We start from the raw sequence: 21,172 nt of genomic DNA, 5'->3' as shown, positions 1-21,172 counted from the left end.
AAAAAATCATTGGCACTATCGGAGTCCGACAGACTTCGGCAAGCTAAAGGAGTGACGCATATAACGTTGTCCAACCGGTATTCTTCCTTGATAAAAAAATACTTCAGGATCCTTCTGCATAGGCCCCAAAAAGGAACCTACGCAAAAGCATTGTTTTGAAAAAACAAGTAACAGGCCCCGCTACTGTATGAACAAAAAGAAGCCTTCATCGGACCGGGTCTACACCTTGGTTTCATCGCCCGCGGTGACATTAGGCGAAGGCTACATGGCACAAGGTCCCTCAGCGAGAGTAGCAGACCCCACTGGCTATTACGCTAGCCTGGTTGTCATAGGAGCAGCCTCCGCCCCTTGGTATTCACATTATCCTCGTACACTTTTGTCACACAAGGTTTTGGAAGGCAAACCGAATGCGAACCATGTACGTGCCAGGATCAGAAACTCACGTACACAGCGATTACATAATTGGACATCATCACACATTGCTCAAAGTAAATAGCGGAAAAGTACTTTATTACAACAAGATGTCCAAGACATCCACTGAGTCTATAACATATTCATTAACATCAAAGTGTGGAAATACAAAACGTAGAGGATAAGGCCTTCACAGGCAGCTGACTAGGGGTTTGCCGCTAAGATAAACTAGAACTCATCGTAGTCCTGAAACTCCTCAAAGTCCTCCATGTTGCCAGCATCTCCTCCTGAGCACTGAGTACAATGGGGACAACCTGGGGTGGGGTGGTTTGTAAAGCAAGGGTGAGTACACATCAACGTACTCAGCAAATGTCCCGTTTGGCTAAAGTGGACTAGTTGTATGTGGAGTTAAGGCTAAGCAGTTGCTTTTAGTTGGTCAAGTATTTATAACTATTAATAGAGCCAAATTTTAGTAATAAACCCAGGTATTACCCAAATGTACTCCCTCCAAGAGGAAATACCAGAGATCATAATTATACCATCATCATTAATCATCATCATGAAAGTAACCAAAGTTTTCTAATCAAAGAGGATCCCAAGGCGGTTCTTAACCGTGAACACGACTGATATACCAGTTTCTAACACTCTATAGAGGTCGCACACTTTACCCACAAGTCGTGATTCCCATTCTGCCTGAAAAGAGCCAGTCTCCATTGACCACTACCTAGGTGGCATGGCAGAGTATCACTATGTAGCCTTTACAAAGATTTCCTAGAGGTCATAGCCACCCGTTAGGTTTCTTTGGTTTGATAAACACAATACCTCCCCCAAAGGAAGGGTGACTAACAAAACCAAATCAAGAACCTCTGCAACCAGCCTCGGCAGAGCAAGTACTGTGCCCGAACCCCATTGACGGCCCTACGGTGAAGCCAACTACTCCTCTGGTTCCTCTAATTAATCAGCTAAGGGCATCCCATTCCACCCTCATGGTTGTACTGTTATCCCGGGTGTCGCTCCCCAAACAGGTCCTTACGGAGAGGTACTTAGGAAAATGGCCTCAGTCCCCTAAAGTATCACAAGAACATAATCGTGATAACATCATCGTATCATAAGTATTCACGTCATGTTCATTGATTAAAGTAAAGCAATAGCATAAAGCTAACCATGATAACCCAAAAGGTAAACAAGGATAAGGTAAATACAGACTAGTCAATCCTTAGTTTTCAATAATGTAATGCAGGACGGTGAATTATAAAGTATGTAAGACATAATAGGTCAGAGGACACTTGCCTTCACCAGGTTGTTGCTCAGGAAGATCTTCGACAACACACTCAGAAACCACGGGCTGCTCGTTGTCTAAGTAAAGCAATTATACATTCAATACATTTGGAAAGTACAAATGAACAACACATCAAACATGTACAATCAAGTGAACACAAGTATGATAAGACACTATGAACATAAAGGGTAGACTTAAATGTTAGGGTTTAACATAATTAGAGATCAGTGATTCCCTATATATTATGGACTATATTGTTTAGTGCCACCAATTTTCGTGAGACACAAAATTATATCAGGGATCAATTCATGCACAACATTTTATTAATCTCCCAAAATTAAACATCTAAGTGCCATTAAGGTTTTCCCTTTTTTATTCATTTTATTAAATAAATAAATCAACTCATAAACTAACCTATAGCTTAGACCAACAATTAGAGTACTCAGATTGTGAATGAACATAACTTATTTGGACAGATAATATTTCTATGAACATTTTGCAATTTGAACCACTAAATTTGGAGTTCATATGAAAAAGACATGAAATAAACAAGTTTTGAAGTTTGAAATATGAAATTAAGCCCAATTCTATGATTGTTTAAAAAGCCAGGGGGTCTGATTATAAGAGTTCAGGGGTCTACGCGCTAAAACACCAGACGACAGGTTGATTCTCGAAAACTAGAGGGTCTCTTAAACAAAAATACACGCAAAGGGGTATCAGGCGATCTCAACCATCAGATCGCAGATTAACTGCCAAGATCCGATCCCGCGGGTGCGCAGCGAGCGCTGACAGGCGGGGACGGGTGTGAAAGGGAAATAAGGTCAAACCTTTTCCTAAATGATTTTGGTGGTTGAATTGCCCAACACAAATAATTGGACTAACTAGTTTGCTCTAGATTATAAGTTCTACAGGTGCCAAAGGTTCAACACAAACCAATAAAAAGTCCAAGATAGGGTTCAAAAGAAAGGAGCAAATCCAACCGATGGTTGCCCTGATCTGGCGCACCGGACTGTCCGGTGTGCCACCAGACTGTGTTCGGTGCACCACCGGACAGTGTCCGGTGCACCAGGGAGATCAACTCTGAACTGCTCAGCTTCAGGTTTTTGGAGAGCCACTCCGCTATAATTCACCGGACTGTCCGGTGTAGACCGGACTGTCCGGTGTGCCAAGCAGAGCAACGGTCGCCAGCGCAACGGTCGAGTTCAACGGTCGGCTGACATAGCTACAGTGCGTGAACAGTTCGCGCAGAGTCAGAGCAGGCGCCAGAAGGCGCACCGGACAGTGAACAGTGACTGTCCGGTGAACCACCTATCAGAGCTCCAACGATCGAACCCTAACGATTGGGTGACGTGGCTGGCGCACCGGACAGTGTCCGGTGGCGCATTGGACTGTCCGGTGCGCCCATCGATAGCAGCCCCTCCCAACGACCATTTTGGTGGTTGGGGCTATAAATACCCCCCAACCACCACACTTCAAGGCATCCAAGTTTTCAGCCATCACATTCAATACAAGAGGTCTAGACTTCACTCCAAGACACAAAAGCAAAGATCAAATCCTCTCCAAGTCCCATACACATTCCAAAGATTTAATGGCTTGTGAGAGAGAGACATTTGTGTTCATTTGAGTTCTTGTCGCTTGGATCGCTTTTCTTCTTCCTATTCTTGTTCTCAACATCATTGTAATCAAAGCAAGAGACACCAATTGTGTGGTGGTCCTTGTGGGGTCTAAGTGACCCAATTGATTGAGGAGAAAAGCTCACTCAGTCTAGGTGGCTGTTTGAGAGAGGGAAAGGGTTGAAAGAGATCCGGTCTTTGTGACCACCTCAACGGGGAGTAGGTTTGCAAGAACCGAACCTCGGTAAAACAAATCACTGTGTCATCCAACTTATTTGCTTGTGATTTGTTTTCGCCCTCTCTTTCGGACTCGACTTTATTTTTAACGCTAACCCCAGCTTGTAGATTGTGCTTAACGTTTATAAATTTAAGATTTGCCTATTCACCCCCCTCTAGGCGACTTTCAATTGGTATCAGAGCCGGTACTTCATTAGAGCCTAACCGCTCGAAGTGATGTCGGGAGATCACGCCAAGAAGGAGATGGTGACCGGCGAGAAGCCCGCCACAAGCCACGGGAAGGCTCCATCGGGGGAGTCCAACAACAAGGTGAAGGGATCCCCTTCACACAACAAGTCGGATCGGAGCGGCGAGAAGAAAAAGAAGATGAAGAAAGTGGTCTACTATGAGACCGACTCTTCGTTGCCATCCACCTCCGGCTCCGACGCTCCGTCCGTCACTTCTAAGCGCCATGAGCACAAGAAGTTTAGTAAGATCCCCCTACGCTACCCTCGCATTTCTAAACATACTCCTTTACTTTCCGTTCCATTAGACAAACCACCGGTTTTTGATGGTGAAGATTATAGTAGGTGGAGTGATATGATGAGGTATCACCTAACCTCACTCCACACAAGCATATGAGACATTGTTGAATTTGGAGCACAGGTACCATCAGTAGGGGATGAAGATTATGATGCGAACGAAGTTGCTCAAATCCGGCACTTCAATTCCCAAGCAACTACTATACTCCTCACCTCTCTAAGTCGAGAGGAGTATAATAAGGTGCAAGGGTTGAAGAGTGCCAAAGAGATTTGGGACGTACTAAAAACCGCGCACGAAGGAGACGAGGTGACCAAGATCACCAAGAGGAAAACGATTGAGGGAGAGCTCGGTCGGTTCATGCTCAACCAAGGAGAGGAGCCACAAGCTATGTACAACCGGCTCAAAATCTTGGTCAACCAAGTGCACAACCTCGGGAGCACAAAATGGGATGACCATGAAATGGTCAAGGTTATTCTAAGATCACTTGTTTTTCTTAATCCTACACAAGTACAATTAATTCGTGGTGATCCTAGATATAAGCTAATGTCTCCCGAGGAAGTTATAGGAAAGTTTGTGAGCTTTGAGTTGATGATCAAAGGCTCCAAACAAATCATCGAGCGAGGCGCCACCTCCACACCCGAGGTGCAACCCGTCGCATTCAAAGCGACGGAGGAGAAGAAAGAAGAGTCTACATCAAGTAGGCTCCCCATCGATGCCTCCAAGCTCGACAATGAGGAGATGGCACTAATCATCAAAAGCTTTCACCAAATCCTCAAGCAAAGGAAGGGGAGAGACTACAAACCCCGTTCCAAGAAGGTTTGCTACAAGTGTTGTCGGTGTTTCGACCCCGGGGGGTCCTTGGACCGACGAGTAAATTGTCGCCGCGTGTCCCAGCCCAGATGGGTCGGCGCGAGACGGAGCATGAAGGGGGGAAACAAGGAGACAGGTGTAAAGGGGAAACCCGCGGCCTTCGTGTTTGTCCTGCGCCCAGGTCGGGTGCGCTTGCAGTAGGGGGTTACAAGCGTCCGCGTGGGAGGGGCGAGAGGCTTGCACGCGCCGTCCCGTCCTCTCCGCGCGGCCAACCCTCTCGTACGAGTGCCCTGGGCCTTCCTTTTATAGGCGTAAGGAGAGGACCCAGGTGTACAATAGGAGATGTAGCAGTGTGCTAACGTGTCTAGCAGAGAGGAGCTAGTGCCCTAAGTACATGCCGTCGTGGCAGCCGGAGAGGTTTTGGCACCCTGTTCATGTGATGTCGTGGCCGTCGGAGGAGCGCTGGAGCCTTGCGGAAGGACAATTGTCGGGGTTGTCGAGTCCTTACTGACGTCTCCTTGCTTCCGTAAGGGGCTGAGAGCCGCCGTCGTCATGGAGCACGCGGAGCGCCATCGTTATTTGTTTACCGGGGCGAGCCAGATGGGACGCCGGTCTTGTTCCCCGTAGCCTGAGCTAGCTAGGGGTAGGATAATGATGGCCCCCCTGTGACGTGGTCGGTCTGAGCCCTGGGTCGGGCGAGGCGGAGGCTCCTCCGAGGTCGAGGTCGAGTCTGTCTTCCGAGGTCGAGGTCGAGTCCGAGCCCCGGGTCGGGCGAGGCGGAGACCATCGTTTGAGGCCAAAGCCGAGTCCGAGCCCTGGGGTCAGGCGAGGCGGAGTTCGTCGTCTTCCAAAGCCGAGACTGAGTCCGAGCCCTGGGGTCGGGCGAGGCGGAGTTCGTCGTCTTCCGGGGCCAAGGCCGAGTCCGAGCCCTGGGGTCGGGCGAGGCGGAGTTCGTCGTCTTCCGGGGCCGAGGCCGAGTCCGAGCCCTGGGGTCGGGCGAGGCGGAGCTTCCTATGGCGCCCGAGGCCGGACTTGGCTGCTGTTAGCCTCTCTCTGTCGAGTGGCACAAAAGTCGGAGCGACGCAGGCTGTGCTGTCTTCTTGTCAGGCCGGTCAGTGGAGCGGCGAAGTGACTGCGGTCACTTCGGCTCTGTCGACTGGAGGGCGCGCGTCAGGATAAGGTGTCAGGCCATTCTTGCATTAAATGCTTCTGCGATACGGTCGGTCGGTGTGGCGATCTGGCCAAGGTTGCTTCTTGGCGAAGACTGGGCCTCGGGCGAGCCGAAGGTGTGTCCGTTGCTTGAGGGGGCCCTCGGGCGAGACGTGAATCCTCCGGGGTCGGCTGCCCTTGCCCGAGGCTGGGTTCGGGCGAGCCGAGATCATGTCCCTTGAGTGGACCGAGCCTTGACTTAATCGCACCCATCAGGCCTTTGCAGCTTTGTGATGATGGGGGTTACCAGCTGAGATTAGGAGTCTTGGGGTACCCCTAATTATGGTCCCCGACAGTAGCCCCCGAGCCTCAAAGGGAGTGTTAATACTCGCTTGGAGGCTTTTGTCGCACTTTTTTGCAAGGGGACCGACCTTTCTCGGTTGCGTTTCGTTCCGGTGGGTGCGCGCGAGCGCACCCGCCGGGTGTAGCCCCCGAGGCCTCGGAGGAGTGGTTTGGCTCCTTCGAGGTCTTAATGCGTTTCGTGATGCTTCGACCGATCTGGTTGTTCCCTCATGCGAACTGGCCGTAGCCCGGGTGCACAGTCGAGTCCCAAGTTCTCGGGTTGGTATGTTGACGTTGTCAACGGTTTGGCCGGAGCCGGGTTTGCGAGAGCAGCCCCCGAGCCTCCGCACAGAGCGAGAGGACGGTCAAGGACAGACTCGACTTTTTTACATACGCCCCTGCGTCGCCTTTCTGCAAGGAGGAGGGGGGAAAGCGCCATGTTGCCCTCGGAGGGCGCCGAACATGGTGTCTCCAGTGAGTTGCTAACGGGTAATCCGAGTGGACGCCCGTGCCCCATTCGTTAGGGGTCGGCTAGTGGCCCGGAGGCGCGCTCCAAAAGTACCTGTGGGTGATTTGCCGGACCCGGTCCCCTTTTGACGGGGTCCGAGGGCTCGATGCCTCCCTCTGGTGGGATTCCGTTACAAGATCGTTCCCGTTGGTCTCAAAAATGTCCTAGGGTACCTCGGGAGCGTAGCTCGTGCCTTGGTTATGTATCGAACGTACCCAGGGTCATCCCTCGCTCTGCGTCTGAGGCGGCTGTCGAACCCTTCGGGGGCCAGCCTACGAACCCCTGATCAGTAGTGGGCGCGGAGCCTGAGTGGCCTGAGGCGGCCGTTGAACCCTTTCGAGGGGCCGGCCTTCGAACCTCTGACCAGTAGTGGGCGCGGAGCCCGAGTGCTCTGAGGCGGCTGTTGAACCCCTCCGAGGGGCCAGCCTTCGAACCTCTGATCAGTAGTGGGGGTCGGGGCCCGCTTCCTTCGCGGAGAAGGATCCCTTTCGGGGTATCCCCTTTTCCGGTCCCTGTTGTAAGAGAGAGAAAGAGGAAAAGAAAAAGGATACGAAATCGAATGATGTGGCACACCTTTTTTTGATGCGGTCATTATGGCGGAGGCGAAGCGTCGCCTGCTTCGCTTGCCAAAGGTGCCGCCTGTCCTGCCGCAGAGTTAATGCGATGGGACGAGTGGTTCACGGGGCAGCCGTTGCGCGTGCGTGAGCCGTTCGAGGAACGGAACACGGACGCGCCGTCTTCACGTCGTGGGAGAGGGTCCTCTCGCTGTCCCAGGAGGGGGCGTGAGCTTGCTGACGACGTGACGGCTGCTTCCGCCCGCCTGCCACCGTCATTACTGCCGGCCCATTTCTGGCCGTATCGACCGTCGCGCCTTCTCCCATGGCTGACTGACCCGTGACCGATGTGCCTGGTTGGCACTGTTGGGTCATGCGCAGGGTTGCCTCGAGTCGCGGTACTGGTTCCGCAGTCGAGGAGGCACGGTAGTGGCGCGAGTGGCGGTGCAGTTTCTTGTACGCAGTAACCGGCGCGCCGGTTACATGACGTGTGGGCCTGGGCCCTCATGCTGAACGCGTCGAAGTCGAAAGGGTGTGCCCCCTCGGTGCGGTTGCATGCCGCCTGCATGGCGGTCCGCCCTTTCGCCCGCTGGTCTGGGCGAAAGTGGAGGAATGCTTGTAACCGCTGGGCAGTTACGCGCACCGCGCACGGCGGTTTCGGCTCCTTCTGTCCTAGGCCAGTTTGCATGACGCGTGGGACCCAGCCCCCGTGTCGTAGGGGGAAGACCTTGGAGCGTGTTGGAGAAGACTCAGTCCGCGACGGCTGAGGATGCAAGTGGGGAGAGTCGCCTTTAAAAGGAGGGTGACCCCCTCGAAAGGCAACCATGTCTCCGCGCTCCCCTCATGCATCACGTCTTTCCACCTTCCGAGCCCCCAGATGGGGGGCGCCCGCAGTTCTTCCGCCTTGTCGTCGTTGGAGGAACGCAACTTCGCGGAAGTTGGTACCTTTCAGCCATCGTTTGGCTTCAAGGATTTTCATCAGGCAGCCCGGCTGCATCCCCTCGCCGGTGGTCACCCAAGACGGTGACCACCAGTTCGATGGTGGGGAGAAGCGAGCCGGCTGCGGCCTTCGCCCCTCCCTCATCTTCAAGGATGTTCATCATCAGTGCTGGGGAGGGGAGTGCGCCGAGTTGGGGCCTGTCTCCACGCGGGCAGCGACCCGCTCCTTCCCTTAGTGATCGGGGGGAAGGGCGTTCGCCGTTCATGGTGCTGGCAGCCGCCGCGTGTCTGGCTCTCCGGCCCGAGCGGCTTCGGCGCCGCTTCCGGTGCCACCTCCCGCCAAGGCAGTCGGAAGAGGTTTCTCCACCGACGAGATAGTCGATGCCGCCCGTGGACTGACCTCCAACTCTACGGCCTTCTGCTTGTCCTCGCCCCTCGAGTGGGGACGTGGGCGAGGGCCTTGTGGTAGCAGCATCCGCCTTGAGGTCATCACTGCTGCTGTTCGGCCGCTCGGAGCAGAAGTCGTTGTCGCTGCTGCTCTTCGGGCGACGGCGACCCATCCGTCGGCCTTCTATTGCTCCATAGGCCCTCCAGTCGTGGAGGGTTGTTCGTACCTGCGGAGGTGGAACCGGAGTTCCGTTTGTAATGGCACCTTGAGTGCCGGTGTCTTGTTCATTGTGGCTGTCGGGGCCTGAACATGTATGTATTTTTGGCACGGAGCCGTGTTTTTTCCTCATTTCGAGCACTAGGACTCGCCTGTCAGCTAACTGAACCGCTTAACCAAGTGTGAGTTGCCTCGTGCGAAGGTGACGAGTGAGGTATCCATATCCCGGAGGCGTAGGAGTCCCTCGGCTCGGTCGGCCTTGCCGCCCGAGGCTTCTCTTGCTTAGTTAAAGGAAACCCTCGGCCGCTCTTCGATGAGCCGAAGCCGGAGGCAGCGGTGTTAGCATGGACAGAGGCAGAGTTGGCTCGAAAAGAAGACTTCGTCGGCCGGAGCCTGGCCGGGCCATCCACTGGCGGGATCGACGCCGGAGTCGAGTTGCCGAAGCCATGAGCCAGGCTGGTGTCCTCGGGGGACAGCTGGCTGAGGCTTCGGGGCGGCCAGCCGAGCCGTCTGCTCGGGCCGGATTCCTGGAGACGACCTTGGCGGCGATAGCTCGGGTGTGGCGCTGACGTCGTCCTTCGGAGTGGAGACCCTCCGACCGCGTTGTCGTCCGAGGCTCGGTCGGACTTCGCCGAAGATGTAGTTGACGCCGAGGGTGCTGCTGCTCCCCCTCCGTCAAGGTCCGAGCCTGCAGGATCGGTTTATCTTGTAGCGTGCGTATGTTTTCTGCGGCCGCCGAGGCCCAAACATACTGTCGTTGTGTTGTAAAGTTGCGTTTCTTTTCCTCTTGTTTCGGATATCAAGACTTATCTGTCAGTAACAGAATTGTTTGTCCGAGCGAGAGTTACTTTTCACGGAAGGTGATGAGTGAGGTATCCGTATCCCGGAGGCGTAGGAGGCCCTCGGCTCGGTCAGCCTTGCCGCTTACGTGTACTCTTACCCATCCATAGGATTCTGCTAACGATGTAGTCGAGAAGGCCCGAAAAATCGTTTCGGCAGAAAGGTTTCTGAGCATTAAGACTTGTTCGGTCAGCGGAATCGCTTATCCGAGCTTGAGTTACTTATCGCAGAAGGTGACGAGTGAGGTATCCGTATCCCGGAGGCGTAGGAGTCCCTCGGCTTGGTCGGCCTTGGCTGCTTACGTGTACTCCGTCGTTTTCAGGATCCCACTTTTGAAGTAGTCCGAAAGCACGAAAGACGTTCTGGCAGAAAAGACTTTTTCCGAGGAAAATTTTGACGCAGAGGGGGTTCCCCCATTCTAGCCCCCGAGGGAGGGTCGGGCTTTGCTGAGGCAAGGGTGACCCTTCCTTAATGGTTAGACTTTGTATGTGAACGAGGTGTACGAACGACTTGAAAGCATCTTAAGGGTAGAAGCGACATAGCTGTTGGATGTTCCAAGCGTTGTTGTAGACCTCGCCTTGACTGTTGGCCAACTTGTATGTCCCGGGCTTCAGGGCCTTGGCGATGACGAACGGCCCTTCCCAGGGAGGCGTGAGCTTGTGCCGCCCTCGGGCGTCTTGTCGCAGCCGAAGCACCAAGTTGCCCACCTGGAGGTCTTGGGACCGAACCCCTCGGGCGTGCTAGCGTCGCAGGGACTGCTGATACCGCGCCGAGTGTAGTAAGGCCACGTCCCGAGCCTCTTCTAGCTACTCCAGTGAGTCTTCTTGGTTAGCTCATTGCTTTGGTCGTCGTAGGCCCTCGCCCTCGGGGAACCGTATTCTAAGTCTGTGGGCAAGATGGCCTCGGCCCCATAGACTAGAAAGAACGGTGTGAAGCCCGTGGCTCGGCTCGGCATCGTCCTCAGACTCCAGACCACCGAGGGGAGCTCCTTCATCCATCCCTTGCCGAACTTGTTGAGGTCGTTGTAGATCCGTGGCTTGAGTCCTTGCAGAATCATGCCGTTGGCACGCTCTACTTGCCCGTTCGTCATGGGGTGAGCCACGGCGGCCCAGTCCACCCGGATGTGGTGATCCTCGCAGAAGTCCAGGAACTTTTTGCCAGTGAACTGGGTGCCGTTGTCAGAGATGATGGAGTTCGGGACCCCGAAGCGATGGATGATGTTGGTGAAGAATGCCACCGCCTGTTCGGACCTGATGCTGTTTAGGGGCCGGACCTCGATCCACTTGGAGAATTTGTCGATGGCGACCAGTAGGTGCGTGTAGCCCCCGGGTGCCTTCTGCAAGGGACCGACGAGGTCCAGGCCCCACACAGCAAACGACCAGGTGATGGGTATCGTTTGCAGAGCCTGAGCGGGCAGGTGGGTCTGCCTTGCGTAGAATTGACACCCTTGGCAGGTGCGGACAATTCTAGTGGCGTCAGCCACCGCGGTCGGCCAGTAGAAACCTTGTCAGAAGGCGTTTCCAACAAGGGCTCGAGGCGCTGCGTGATGACCGCAAGCCCCCGAGTGTATTTCTTGTAAGAGCTCCTGGCCTTCGGCGATGGATATGCATCGCTGGAGGATGCCTGAGGGGCTGCGGTGGTAGAGCTCCTTCCCGTCCCCCAGCAAGACGAACGACTTGGCGTGCCGCGCCAATCGCCGAGCTTCGGCTCGGTCGAGGGGTAGCTCTCCTCGGTGGAGATATTGCAGGTACGGGGTCTGCCAGTTTCGATTAGGCGTGACCCCGCTCCGCTCTTCCTTGACGCGCAGTGCCTCACCCTCGGGGGCCGAGGGTGCCTCGGGCTCGGGCGTGTCGTCGGTCTTGACCGAGGGTTGATGTAGGTCTCGGGAGAACACGTCCGGGGGAACCGTCATTCGCCCCGAGGCTATCTTAGCCAGCTCGTCCGTAGTCTCGTTGTATCGTCGGGCGACGTGGTTGAGCTCGAGCCCGTAGAACTTGTCTTCCAGGCGCCGAACCTCGTCGCAGTAGGCTTCCATCTTCGGGTCGCGGCAGTGGGAGTTCTTCATGACTTGGTCGATGACAAGCTGCGAGTCACCGCGAGCGTCGAGGCGTCGAACCCCTAGCTCGATGGCGATGCGCAACCCGCTAACCAAAGCCTCATACTCGGCCACGTTGTTGGACGCCGGGAAATGGAGGCGCATCACGTAGCGGAGGTGTTTCCCGAGGGGTGAGATGAAGAGCAGGCCCGCGCCCGCTCCTGTTTTCATCAGCGACCCGTCGAAAAACATGGTCCAGAGTTCCGGTTGGATCGGAGCCGCTGGAAGCTGGGTGTCGACCCATTCAGCCACAAAGTCCGCCAAGACTTGGGACCTGATGGCCTTCCGAGGGGCGAACGAGATTGTCTCGCCCATGATTTCCACCGCCCACCTTGCAATTCTACCCGAGGCCTCACGACACTGGATGATCTCCCCCAGGGGGAAGGATGACACCACAGTCACCGGATGAGACTCGAAGTAGTGTCGCAACTTCCGCCGCGTCAGGATCACCGCGTACAACAGCTTCTGAATTTGTGGGTAGCAGATCTTGGCCTCGGACAGTACCTCACTGATGAAGTAGACCGGCCTCTGGACAGGCAATGCGTGCCCCTCTTCTCGCCTCTCAACCACGATCGCGGCGCTGACCACCTGAGTGGTAGCGGCGACGTAGATCAAGAGGGCTTCTCCGACAGCGGGGGGCACCAAGATGGGCGCGTTCGTGAGGAGCGCCTTCAGGTTCTCGAGGGCTTCCTCGGCCTTAGGGGTCCAAGTGAAGCACTCAGCCTTTCTTAAGAGGCGGTACAGGGATAGGCCTCTTTCGCCGAGGCGCGAGATGAAGCGGCTCAGCGCCGCAAGGCATCCCATGACCCTCTGTACGCCTTTCAAGTCCTTGATGGGCCCCATGTTGGTGATGGCCGCGATTTTCTCCGGGTTGGCCTCGATGCCCCGCTCGGAGACGATGAACCCCAAGAGCATGCCTCGGGGGACTCCGAAGATGCACTTCTCGAGATTGAGTTTTACGCCTTTCGCCTTGAGACACCGGAATGTCGTTTCAAGGTCGGAAAGGAGGTCGGAGGCTTTCCTCGTCTTGACTACGATGTCATCGACGTAAGCCTCGACCGTTCGACCGATGTGTTGGCCGAACACGTGGTTCATGCACCTTTGGTATGTCGCACCCGCATTCCTCAAACCAAACGACATAGTAACGTAGCAGTACATGATGAAAGGTGTGATGAAAGAAGTCGCGAGCTGGTCGGACTCTTTCATCCTAATTTGGTGATACCCTGAGTAGGCATCGAGGAAAGACAGGGTTTCGCACCCAGCAGTGGAATCCACGATTTGATCGATGCGAGGCAGAGGATAGGGAACCTTCGGACATGCTTTGTTCAGACCAGTGTAGTCTACACACATCCGCCATTTCCCTCCTTTCTTTCTCACAAGCACAGGGTTGGCAAGCCATTTGGGATGGAATACCTCTTTGATGAACCCTGCTGCCATTAGCTTGTGGATCTCCTCGCCTATGGCTCTGCGCTTTTCTTCATCGAATCGGTGCAGAGGCTGCTTCACGGGTCGGGCTCTAGCTCGAATATCCAGCGAGTGCTCGGCGACTTCCCTCGGTATGCCAGGCATGTCCGAGGGACTCCACGCAAAGACTTCGGCGTTTGCGTGGAGAAAGTCGACGAGCACCGCTTCCTATTTGGGGTCGAGCTCGGAGCCGATCCGGATCTGCTTGGAGGCGTCGTTGCTAGGGTCGTGAGGGACGGATTTGACCGTCACTGCTGGCTCGAAATTGCCGGCATGGCGCTTCACGTCTGGCACCTCCTTGGAGAGGCTCTCCAGGTCGGCGATGAGGGCCTCGGATTCGGCGAGGGCCTCGGCGTACTCCACGCACTCCACGTCGCATTCGTACGCGTGCTGGTACATGGGGCCGACGGTGATGACCCCGTTGGGGCCCGACATCTTGAGCTTGAGGTAGGTGTAGTTGGGGACGGCCATGAACTTGGCGTAGCATGGCCTCCCCAGCACTACGTGGTAGGTTCCTCGGAACCCGACCACCTCGAACGTGAGGGTTTCCCTTCAGAAGTTGGAGGGAGTCCCAAAGCAGACGGGTAGATCGAGTTGTCCGAGGGGCTGGACGCGTTCCCCGGGGATGATCCCGTGAAAAGGCGCCGCGCCCGCCCGGACCGAGGACAGATCGATCCGCAGGAGCCCGAGGGTCTCGGCGTAGATGATGTTGAGGCTGCTGCCTCCGTTCATGAGGACCTTGGTGAGCCTGACGTTGCCGATGACGGGGTCGACAACGAGCGGATATTTCCCCGGGCTCGGCACGCGGTCGGGGTGGTCGCCCTGGTTGAAGGTGATGGGCTTGTCGGACCAGTCTAGGTAGACTGGCGCCGCCACCTTTACCGAGCAGACCTCCCGACGCTCTTGCTTGCGGTGCCGAGCCGAGGCGTTCGCCACTTGCCCACCGTAGAGCATGAAGCAGTCGTGGACCTCTGGGAACTCCCCTGCCTTGTGATCCTCCTTCTTATCGTTGTTGTGGGCCCTGCCATCTTCCGCAGGTGGCCCGACCTTGTGAAAGTGGCGCCGAAGCATGGCGCACTCCTCAAGGGTGTGCTTGACGGGCCCCTGATGATAGGGGCACGGCTCCTTGAGCATCTTGTCGAAGAGATTGGCGCCTCCGGGAGGTTTCCGAGGGTTCTTGTACTCAGCGGCGGTGACAAGGTCCGCGTCGGTGGCGTCGCGTTTTGCTTGCGACTTCTTCTTGCCTTTCGTCTTGGTGCCGCGCTGAGTGGATGCCTCGGGGACATCTTCCGGCTGGCGGCCCTGGGGCTGCTTGTCCTTCCGGAAGATGGCCTCAACCGTCTCTTGGCCAGAGGCGAAATTGGTGGCGATGTCCATCAGCTCGCTCGCCCTGGTGGGGGTCTTGCGACCCAGCTTGCTCACCAGGTCGCGGCAGGTGGTGCCGGCGAGGAACGCGCCGATGACATCCGAGTTGGTGACGTTGGGTAGCTCGGTGCGCTGCTTCGAGAATCGCCGGATGTAGTCCCGGAGAGACTCTCCTGGCTGCTGGCGGCAGCTTCGGAGATCCCAGGAGTTCCCAGGGCGCACGTACGTGCCCTGGAAGTTGCCGACGAAGGCTTGGACCAGGTCGTCCCAGTTGGAGATCTGCCCCGGAGGCAGGTGCTCCAACCAGGCTCGAGCGGTGTCGGAGAGGAACAGGGGGAGGTTGCGGATGATGAGGTTGTCATCGTCCGTTCCACCCAGTTGGCAGGCCAGCCGGTAGTCCGCGAGCCATAGTTCCGGCCTCGTCTCCCCGAGTACTTTGTGATAGTAGTCGGGGTTTGGAACCGGGTCGAGAACGGCGCCCGTCGTATGGCCCGGCTGAAAGCCTGCGGACCGGGTGGTTTGGGCGAGGGACTCCGATCCTCCCCGCTGTCGTAGCGTCCCCCACACCTGGGGTGGTAGCCTCGGCGCACCCTCTCATCGAGGTGGGTTCGACAGTTGTGGTGGTGGTGCTCGTTGCCGAGGCGACCCGGGGCCGCAGGCGTTGTGTTGCGCGTGCGCCCGGTGTGGACCGAGGCTTCCCGCATGAATCGGGAAGTCGCGGCGCGATGCTCCGAGGGGTATCCCTGCCTTCGGGAGGCAGAGCTTTCGGCCCGTCGGACCGCGACATCCTCCAGGAGATTCTTGAGCTCTCCCTGGATACGCCGCCCTTCGGTGGTTGATGGCTCCGACATCGCGCGGAGAAGTATCGCTGCTGCAGCCAGGTTCTGGCCGACCCCACTGGAAGCCGGTGGCGGCCTTGCCCTGACATCGTCGGCGATGCGGTGCTGGATGCCCTGGGGTAGATGACGCGCTTCTCCAGCCGGAGGTTGGCCTGCCCATTCCTGCCCGATGTCCCGGCGGAACGGCTCAAGTGTTCCTGCTCCCTCGTCGAGCCTGGCCTGCATCTCGCAGATTTGCCCGCAGGGACTGGGACCACAGCTAGCTTCCGAAGGATGTCAACGCGAGGCGCAGTCCTAGGGGGATCACTGTTTTCCGGTATACCAAGATGGTTGCCTTCGCCGGGACCCCCTAGATCGACGTGGAAACATTCACGACTTGGGCCGCAGTCCTCGTCACTGAAGCTGCGGCTACCGTCGGAACAATCGGAAAGGCAGTAGTCGCATGCGGTCATGAAGTCCCGCATGGCACTGGGGTTACCGAGTCCGGAGAAATCCCAACAAAAGTCGGGCTCGTTATCTTCCTCGGAACCCGAGGGCCCGTAGGTCGAGACGGCTGTCAGCCGGTCCCAGGGTGACCGCACACCGTACCCCGGAGGGTTTGGACACGCCTCTATGAAGGCTTCCACCAAAGCGAAGTCGCTTGGTTGGTCGAGGCTGAATCCAAAAGGCACGAGATGGGAATCGGTCGGTACCTTCTGGTCGACGGGCGGTGACGAAGTCGCGTCAGGGGCAGACTGCACCGTCGTCTCGGGTACGAGGGTGACGCCCAGCAAGTCCTTTGCGAGCGTGCTGGCGTCGTCCGTCCGCTTGGAGTTGGCGTGTTGCGGGGAAACGATGCTCGTCTTCGTCTTAGACGCGAGGTCGACGCTCGACGTGTCCCCCGTTGGGGTGCCGGCGCCGTCGACTCGCTCGACAGCCGACGAGGTGCCGCCTCCTGCTTGGCCTTGGTTGCCCCGCCTCCTCCTCCGTCGGCGGGGGAGGCGACGGGATAAACCCGAATGTTGTTCTTCCGCCACGTGGGGAAGACGTCGTCGATTCCGCCACCGGCGGGCGGGTTGTCAGCCGCCATTGTCGCTGTCGCGCGGCGGGGGAAGGAGTATCATGTCGTAGCTGCTGTCGAGGGACATGAACTCGAGACTCCCGAAACGGAGCACCGTCCCGGGCTGGAAAGGTCGCTGGAGACTACCCATCTGGAGCTTGACGGGAAGCTGTTCGTCAACACGCAGTAGGCCCCTACCTGGCGCGCCAACTGTCGGCGTTTCGACCCCGGGGGGTCCCTGGACCGACGAGTAAATTGTCGCCGCGTGTCCCAGCCCAGATGGGTCGGCGCGAGACGGAGCACGAAGGGGGGAAACAAGGAGACATGCGTAAAGGGGAAACCCGCGGCCTTCGTGTTTGTCCTGCACCCAAGTCGGGTGCACTTGCAGTAGGGGGTTACAAGCATCCGCGTGGGAGGGGGCGAGAGGCTTGCACGCGCCGTCCCGTCCTCTCCGCGCGGCCAACCCTCTCGTACGAGTGCCCTGGGCCTTCCTTTTATAGGCGTAAGGAGAGGACCCAGGTGTACAATAGGAGATGTAGCAGTGTGCTAATGTGTCTAGCAGAGAGGAGCTAGTGCCCTAAGTACATGCCGTCGTGGCAGCCGGAGAGGTTTTGGCACCCTATTCATGTGATGTCGTGGCCGTCGGAGGAGCGCTGGAGCCTTGCGGAAGGACAGCTGTCGAGTCCTTGTTGACGTCTCCTTGCTTCCGTAAGGGGCTGAGAGCCACCGTCGTCATGGAGCACGCGGGGCGCCATCATTATTTGTTTACCGGGGCGAGCCAGATGGGACGCCGGTCTTGTTCCCCGTAGCCTGAGCTAGCTAGGGGTAGGATAATGATGCCCCCCCTGTGACGTGGTCGGTCCGAGCCCTGGGTCGGGCGAGGCGGAGGCTCCTCCGAGGTCGAGTCCGAGCCCCGGGTCGGGCGAGGCGGAGACCATCGTTTGAGGCCAAAGCCGAGTCCGAGCCCTGGGGTCGGGCGAGGCGGAGTTCGTCGTCTTCCGGAGCCGAGGCTGAGTCCGAGCCCTAGGGTCGGGCGAGGCAGAGTTCGTCGTCTTCCGGGGCCGACGCCGAGTCCGAGCCCTGGGGTCGGGCGAGGCGGAGTTCGTCGTCTTCCGGGGCCGAGGCCGAGTCCGAGCCCTGGGGTCGGGCGAGGCAGAGCTTCCTATGGCGCCCAAGGCCAGACTTGGCTGCTGTCAGCCTCTCTCTGTCGAGTGGCACAGCAGTCGGAGCGGCGCAGGCGACGCTGTCTTCTTGTCAGGCCGGTCAGTGGAGCGGCGAAGTGACTGCGGTCACTTCGGCTCTATCGACTGGAGGGCGCGCGTCAGGATAAGGTGTCAGACCATCCTTGCATTAAATGCTTCTGCGATACGGTAGGTCAGTGTGGCGATCTGGCCAAGGTTGCTTCTTGGCGAAGACTGGGCCTCGGGCGAGCCGAAGGTGTGTCCGTTGCTTGAGGGGGCCCTCAGGCGAGACGTGAATCCTCCGGGGTCGGCTGCCCTTGCCCGAGGCTGGGCTCGGGCGAGGCGAGATCGTGTCCCTTGAGTGGACCGATCCTTGACTTAATCGCACCCATCAGGCCTTTGCAGCTTTGTGCTGATGGGGGTTACTAGCTGAGATTAGGAGTCTTGGGGTACCCCTAATTATGGTCCCCGACAAGTGTGGTAAACCCGGTCACTTTATTACTAAATATCCATTATCAAGTGATAGTGACAGGGGCGACGACAAGAAGGGGAGAAGGAAGGAAAAGAAGAAGTACTACATGAATAAGGGCGGCGATGCCCATGTGTGTTGGGAATGGGACTCCGATGAGAGCTCCACTGACTCCTCCTCCGACAAGGACGCCTCCAACATCGCCGTCACCAAAGGCCTCCTCTTCCCCAACGTCGGCCACAAGTGCCTCATGGCAAAGGACGGCAAAAAGAAGAAGATAAAATCTAGAGCTTCCACTAAATATGCAACATCTAGTGATGAGGCTAGCTCTAGTGATGATGAGGATGATTTGCTCACACTTTTTGCCAACCTTAACATGCAACAAAAGGAGAAATTGAATGAATTGACTAGTGCTATTCATGAGAAGGATGAACTCTTGGATAGCCAAGAGGACTTCCTTATTAAAGAAAACAAGAAGCATGTTAAAGTTAAAAATGCTTATGCTCAGGAGATAGAAAAATGTGAAAAATTGACTAGTGAGCTTAGCATTTGCCATGATACTATCTCCAACCTTAGAAATGATAATGATAAATTAATTGCTAAGGTTGAGAAGTTAAATGTTTGTGATGATTCTCTTGTCAACCTCAAAAATGATAACGCTAGTTTGATTTCTAAAATTGACAAGTTGAATGGATCACTTTCTAGCCTTAAGATTGAGAATGATAATTTAATTGCTAAGGCTAAGGACTTAAATGTTTGCAATGATTCTATTTCCAATCTTAGAAATGAAAATGCCATGTTACATGCTAAGATTGATGAATTAAATGCTTGCAAACCCTCTACATCTATTGTTAGCCATGTTTCCATTTGTACTAGATGTAGAGACATTAATGTTGATGCTATCCATGATCACCTAGCTTTAATCAAACAACAAAATGATCACATAGCTCAACTTAGTGCTAAAATTAATGAGCATGAGATAGAAAATGAAAAATTTAAATTTGCTAGAAGCATGCTCTATAATGGGAGACGCCCTGGCATTAAGGATGGCATTGGCTTCCAACAGGGAGACAATGTCAAGCTTAATGTCCCTAAGAAATTGTCTAACTTTGTTAAGGGCAAAGCTCCCATGGTTCAGGATAATTAGGGCTATATTTTATATCCTGTTGGTTATCCCAAACATAAGATTAGGAGAATTCATTCTAGGAAGTCTCACTCTGGCTCTCATCATGCTTTTATGTATAAGAGTGAGGCATCTAGTTCTAGGCAATCCACTCATGTTAAATTGCCTAAAAAGAAAACTCCTATTGCATCAAATGAGCCTAGTATTTCATTTAAGACTTTTGATGCTTCTTATGTGCTCACTAACAAATCAGGCAAAGTAGTTGCCAAATATGTTGGGGGCAAACACAAGGGTTTAAAGACTTGTGTTTGGGTACCCAAGGTGCTTGTTTCTAATGTCAAAGGACCCAAGACCGTTTGGGTACCTAAGTACAAGGCCTAAACTTGTTTTGTAGGTTTATGCATCCGGGGGCTCAAGTTGGATCATTGATAGTGGGTGCACAAACCACATGACAGGGGAGAAAAGAATGTTCTCCTCCTACGAGAAAAACGATGATCCCCAAAGAGCTATCACATTCGGGGATGGAAATCAAGGTTTGGTCAAAGGACTTGGTAAAATTGCTATATCACCTGACCACTCTATTTTAAATGTTTTTCTTGTAGATTCTTTAGATTATAATTTGCTTTTTGTTTCTCAATTATGCAATATGGGCTACAACTGTCTATTTACTAACGTAGGTGTTACTGTCTTTAGAAGAAGTGATGATTCAATAGCACTTAAGGGAGTGTTAGAGGGTCAGCTATACTTAGTTGATTTCAATAGAGCTGAACTCGACACTTGCTTAATTGCTAAGACTAATATGGGTTGGCTCTGGCATCGCCGACTAGCCCATGTTGGGATGAAGAATCTTCACAAGCTTCTAAAGGGAGAACACATTTTAGGACTAACAAATGTTCATTTTGAGAAAGACAGGGTTTGTAGCGCATGCCAAGCAGGAAAGCAAGTTGGTGTTAATCATCCACACAAGAACATCAAGACGACTGACAGGCCGCTTGAGCTACTCCACATGGATTTATTCGGCCCGATAGCTTACATAAGCATCGGCGGGAGTAAGTACTGTCTAGTTATTGTGGATGATTATTCTCGCTTCACTTGGGTGTTCTTTTTGAAGGATAAATCTCAAACCCAAGAGACCTTAAAGGGATTCTTGAGACGAGCTCAAAATGAGTTCGCCTTAAGGATCAAAAAGATTAGAAGCGACAATGGGACAGAGTTCAAGAACTCTCAAATTGAAGGCTTTCTTGAGGATGAGAGCATCAAGCATGAGTTCTCTTCTCCCTACACACCACAACAAAATGGTGTAGTGGAGAGGAATAATAGAACTCTACTTGACATGGCGAGGACCATGCTTGATGAGTACAAGACTTCGGACCGGTTTTGGGCGGAAGCAATCAACACGGCTTGCTACGCCATCAACCATCTCTACCTTCACTGAATCCTCAAGAAGACATCGTATGAACTCCTCACCGGTAAAAAGCCCAATGTTTCATATTTTAGAGTCTTTGGTAGCAAATGCTTTATTCTTGTTAAAAGAGGTAGAAAATCTAAATTTGCTCCTAAGGCTGTAGAAGGCTTTTTACTTGGTTATGACTCAAACACAAGGGCATATAGAGTCTTTAACAAGTCCACTGGACTAGTTGAAGTTTCTTGTGACATTGTGTTTGATGAGACTAACGTCTATCAAGTAGAGCAAGTTGATCTTGATGAGCTAGATGATGAAGAGGCTCCGTGCGTCGCGCTAAGGAACATGTCCATTGGGGATGTGTGCCCCAAGGAACCTGAAGAGCCT

Source organism: Zea mays, chromosome 4 (genome assembly GCF_902167145.1).
Source record: "Zea mays cultivar B73 chromosome 4, Zm-B73-REFERENCE-NAM-5.0, whole genome shotgun sequence".
Taxonomy (NCBI): Eukaryota; Viridiplantae; Streptophyta; class Magnoliopsida; order Poales; family Poaceae; genus Zea; species Zea mays.
Note: the sequence above shows the minus strand (reverse complement) of the source record.